A 5508-nucleotide genomic window follows, 5' to 3' on the forward strand; every position below is an offset into this window, starting at 1 on the left:
GACACTGCGGGGTGCGGTGGCCTGAGCGGTTTCAAACGGTGTGGAAGAAGGCCCTGTCGGTTCTGGCGCCGCCGGAGGTGAGCGAGCGAGCCGAGCGGGCAAGCTGCGGAGGCCTCTCCGATCCCCGGGGCCCTCCCACCGGCGGGGTGCGCCGCGGGGGGCCGGCGGGAGGGCCGGAGCGCGCGGGCGCGCGAGCCGGGCCCAGGCTGAGGCGGCGCGGCCGGGCCGGGGCGGGAGCCAGGGCCGGGGCGGACCGGGCCCGGGTGGGGCGGAGGCCGCGGGGCGGGGGTGGGGGGTTGGGGATGGCGGCGCGGGGCGGCGCGCGCGTCCGTGCCCAAGGGGGGGCGCGGGCCCTGGGGTGGCGGGCACGCGCCGGCGCGCGGCCGGGGAGGGGGCGCTGTCAGGCCGGGCCTCGGCCCTGCCCCTCAGGGAGGGTGGGAGTTAAAGGACCGGCGCCCCAGCGCGGCTTGTAGGAAGGGCTCGACCCGCTTCCGCCCGGGGAGCATTTATTGAGCTCTTGCTGGATGCCAGGCCCTGGGCTCGGCACTGGGGGGAACAAAGATGCTCGTGAGACCTCCCCTGTCCTCGGGGGGCTTACCCTCCCCCGGGGGAGGGGGAACCGAGCCCCTGGTGGGGGTTATGGTGGGGCTGGCAGGTGTGTGTCCTTGGCCTGCTTAGGTGGGCGGCTCTGCCAGCCCTCTTCCACCTCCTTCCTGGTTGGAGGTTCCCGCCCAGCCTCCCCTGGACCTTGCTGCCCCTTCCTCTGGCCGGGGCTGCGGGGCAGCAGCATTTCAGGGGCTCCGAAGGGTCGGATGGTCTTTGGTAGTGGCTGAACGGGCCGTGTTGGCTCAGCGAGGAAGGTGGGGGGTGGAGTGGTCCAGACTATCTGGACAATGGTATGTAAGGTTGGGCATCCGTGGTCATTGTCACCAAGGTTGAAGCGCATCTCTATTGTTTCGGGAAACGAGGTTACTAGTTTCTAGGTGGAAAATTACAGCTCTCTAGTAGACAGTGTTGCTACATCTAAAACGAGGAGTTTTCAGTTCACTAGCAGTAGAGGGTGTTTGCGACCGGGGAGTGGAAAGTGTTTTTACAGAACTTGCCCCAGATTTGTGCTTTGGTCCGACTTGCTTTTCTTGAAGGTATCAAATTCAGCACCCCACCCTTAACTCCAGTGACTCTTATTTCTATGATCGCTTAAAATATTCATTTTTTTAACAAGTGACTTTTTTCTCGCTGCATTAAAAAATAAATGGACCCTTAACTTGGGGAGCTGCCATTGGTACTTATACCCATCTTATAACTTTTCCATGAATCATAACTGAACCTGAGTTCTTTGGTGACACATTAAAATGTGATGCCCCCGTACCCCACTACTGCCCTCATACAAGGGGACTTCAATGTATATGTTCCTTCAATTACCAATCCACAAATTCCTCAGTCTAACGCGTTCCCATTACTTATTACTTGACTTAAGCTTTATGCAAAGACGGCCACACCCTTCATCTTTCCATCACCCACAAGTGCTCCATTCCATAATCAGTAATTGAAATTCTTTTATCCAGTCATATTCTCCTATCATTCCATCTTTTCCTATGCCTTTCTTCTCATTGACTTATCCTTCCTCTTCACCGTGATCTATAATCTTTCTACCCCATTGTAGTTTGACAGTGTTTTGCCTACATATGCCCTTCTTTCCTCACTTCAATCCCCTGAGCCATTTTAACTCTGCTCTTTTCAATATTTTTTTATTTCCTTGATCCCTTGTCTTATCATGGTTTGTGACTTGCCAAATATCAGCCCTGGCGCTCTGCCCCTTTCATTTCTTATTCCATGCTGTTGAACAGAAATAGAGGAACTCTCACAACCTTGCCGACCTGGTCCATTACAAATTTATGTTATCTAATCTCAACTACCCTCACTGCAGCAGGGCAATACTTCCAATTTCTCCTGATTCTTCATCTCACTATAAACAGAAGATGTGTCAAAGCTTCTCTCCACAAGCCTACAGTATCACCCCTCCCCACACACTCCTCTGGAAAAAAAAAAAAAAAAAGATTTTAAGCTATTGGTGAGAACTCCCTCTTCTCTCCTCATCTCATTACCCTTTGACTTCATCTCTTACTATTTCATCATTTACTCCATTCTTTGATGAAGTGATAGCCCTCCTTCTTACCCAAGGCCTAGCCCTCCAGTTGGACCCTTGTATCTCCCCCCACCTTTCTCCAGCAGATTGCTGCCATTATTATCTCCTCTCTCTAATCTCCATTCCCTCTTCTGCTCCCTACAAACATGCTCAAGTCTCCCCCATTGTTAAAAACTCTTCACTAACTCCCACCATCCCACTCTTCTGTTTCCCAGCCAGACTCCTTGCCTCTTTACCCTTGAAGTCTCTTTTCAACCCCCCATCTGTTTCTGACTTTATCATTCAACTGAAGTTGATTGTTTTCACAAAAGCACAGAATCTCAGAGAGACCACCTAGTCCAGCCACCAAGCGGTCCCCCTGTACTATCCCTGACAAGTCCTCATCCCACCTCCCCACATGACTCACTCCACCTGTGGATAGATCAGTCGTGTATACAAGTTTATCCATGCCTCAAGTCTAAATCCGCCTCTCTGCTACTCCATACAATAGTAAGAGGCTCTGTTGTCCACATCACAAACCTGAACAAGAATTTCCTTTGCGTCATGCCACTCCATCAAAAAACATTTCTCATGCTAGGCATTAGGAATACACATACAAAGTGGAACAATCCCTGTCCTTATGGAATTCACATTCCATCAAGAACCTTGGCCAGGCTATGCCATTACAGAGCTTGTGAGTAATCATAGGAAAGCAGATAGTCGTGTCCATTCCACTTCAAATGGTCATCTGGGCTTGGCTTGAGGACCTCGGTGAGGGGGAACCCATCCCTTCTCAGAGCAGCCCATTCTGTTTTGAATAACTTGTAGTTGTTTAGTTGTTCCATTGACCTACTTTTTACTCTCTGTAATTACTACCCATCCCTCCTTTTGGGGTCAAGCAGAACAAATCTAATGCCCCTTTCTTGACTGCCCTTCAAATACTGGAAGATGACTGTCATATCACTTCTAAGTCTTAGGATCATAGCCTTGGAGCTAGAAGGTACCCTAGAGGTCATCTAGTCAAATGATCTTTTAATTGCCAAATCTAATGACCTTTTTATACTCACTCTCCTTGACCTCTCTGCACATTTTGACACTGTTGACCACTTCTGGTTACTCTCACCTCTTTGGGTTCTCATGACACTGTTATCTCTTGGTTCTCCTACCTACTTGACCCTTCTGCTCTAACCCCTTTTGGATTCACCATCCATGTCACCTCTCTCTGTGGGTGTGCCCCAAATCTCTGTTCTAGGCCCACTTCTCTTTTCTCTGTATATCCTCTCACTTGCTAATCTCATGGGCTTTCACAGGTCCAATTATGATCTCTGTGCATATGATTCCCAGATCTGTATGTCCATTTCTAGGCTCTCCCTGATGTTCCAGCCTTGTATCGTCACCATTCATTTCAAATTGGTCTACAATCACTGCCTCCCCTGAACTCTGCTTTTTTCCAGCCTTACTGACTTATTTGTACAGGTGACTGTGTTCCAGTTGCTGTCTTTGAGCCTTTGCACTGGTGGGCTCTACATCCAGAATGTCCTTCTTCCTTATCTCTGTCTCTAGAAATCCCTAGTTTCTTTGAAGTGTCAATTCAGTGAAACTTTTCCTTATCTCCTCCTCCATCTCATAACCACCTGTATTGATTATGTATATCCTTATGTATGTCCTTGTGGTTTGTTCCTTCAGGACAAGAACTGTTTCACCTCCGTCTTTGAATCCCACAGTGCCTGGGGGGTAGTTGATGCTTCATAAATACTTGTTGCCTGGTGGACTTTGTAATGAGTTTGTAAAGAGCAGAGGCCTCCATGGACTTTGTTTTGATTCTCTGCTAAAACTAAGGTGTACACCTATCACTGAGATGATTCTTGTATAGATTTGCGGGGGGGGGGGGGCTGTTCATCCTTTGTCAGTCCCAGATTAAAGCTTTCTATAATTGTGTTTAGAACGTGTGCTGTTGTCCCATCTGGGACTTGGATTACAAACTTTGAATTGTGGATAGTAGTAAATGATAAAGACTTTGAATATCAACAGTTGGTTATTGTTGTTCCAGCAGTGGAAATTACTAGTTATGCGTGTTTCTGGGAGTGGACATGTGGCAGAGAAGGCCTGCCTTGCATTGGGGAAGACTCCAGTTCAGATCCTGCATCTGACACATACTGTCTTTTGTGTGATCATGGATGGGCAAAGAGCAGTATGGGGCAGACCCTGGATTCAAAGCATGGCCTTTCATTTTACCTGTGTGACTTCAGGCACAAGACACTTCACTCCTCTGGGACTTAAGGCCTTTAGAGGCCTTTCCAGTTCTAAATCTGTGATCTAAGTTCCTAATCTCTTAGTACCTTAGGCAAATACCTTAGAGTTTACAGAGGAGTTGCTGTCACTGCTAGGGGAGGGACATTTTCCACAACAAGAAGTTCCCAACATTGATAAGAAGTCATAGGTGATAAAATAATAGTTCTTATGCCCTGCCTCTCCTCCCAATGTAACTGGATGCTTTTGTGTTATGAACAACTCACTGAGGTGGTTTGTGTGGGGTGGAGGGAGGAGAGACATACAAAAGAAACAAACAGTATTATTCCTTCGGATGAGTGATTCTTATGGTCTAGCTGGAGAGTATATACACCAAAGAACGAGAGAACAATATAAAAATATTTGGTTCAATTTTGTTGTAGATGTTTACTTGTTTCAGTCTCGTCTGCCTCTTCATGACCCTATTTGGGGTTTTCTTGGCACAGATACCAGGGTGGTTTGCCATTTCTTTCTCTAGCTCATTTTACAGATGAGGAAACTGAGGCAAACAGGGTTAAATGACATGCCCAGGGTCACCCAGCTAGTAAGTGTTCAAAGTCAAATTTGAACTCGGGTCTTCCTAACTCCAGGCCCAGTGCTCTATCCACTATGCCACCTAACTGTCCATTTGGTTCCATACCTGTACTTTAAAAAACTTGCCAAACAAAATGTACTTCAAATGTAATTGGCTTTATTTTGTGTTTATTTGCACATTTATCTCCACTTCTAGATTGTATGTTCTTTGAGGACACTAATTGTGTTTCATTCATTCTTTGAGGACCATTACAGTGTTTGTACCCTCTAGGGCGCTTGCAATTACAGTAGATCTTTTTTCTTTGTCTTGGGTATTGTCTCTTGTGTTGTACTTTTTCAGTGTGGTAGCAGTCCTATAATCTTATACTAAACTCTATGTGGTCAGTTGCCTTTTTTTTGCTGTAAGAAAGCTTCATGGTCTACTGGCCAATACTGATCCTTCAACTGGAAACACAAGCTAAATCATGTATCAAAAAGCTCTGCATCGAACCCCCCCCAAAAAAAATTCCAAATTATATGGACTGTCATCCTTCTGACCCCCTTACCAATTTGTTGTAATG

General features: G+C 47.5%; 1 protein-coding gene across 6 annotated transcripts in view; it reads left to right on the forward strand.

Moving 5' to 3' along the window:
* Window positions 1–5508, forward strand: part of CKAP5 (cytoskeleton associated protein 5) — a 97613-nt gene continuing 92105 nt past the window's right edge. For 3 of the 6 annotated variants that reach the window (XM_027837681.1, XM_027837678.1, XM_027837680.1), the window contains exon 1: window positions 14–77. The gene's annotated coding sequence lies outside the window, so the exon portion shown is untranslated. Of the gene's footprint in view, window positions 78–5508 lie in introns of all 6 variants that reach the window. The other 3 variants (XM_027837682.1, XM_027837685.1, XM_027837683.1) reach the window with 3 other exon arrangements.

Source organism: Vombatus ursinus, unplaced genomic scaffold (genome assembly GCF_900497805.2).
Source record: "Vombatus ursinus unplaced genomic scaffold, bare-nosed wombat genome assembly UNPS02014822.1, whole genome shotgun sequence".
Lineage (NCBI taxonomy): Eukaryota > Metazoa > Chordata > Mammalia > Diprotodontia > Vombatidae > Vombatus > Vombatus ursinus.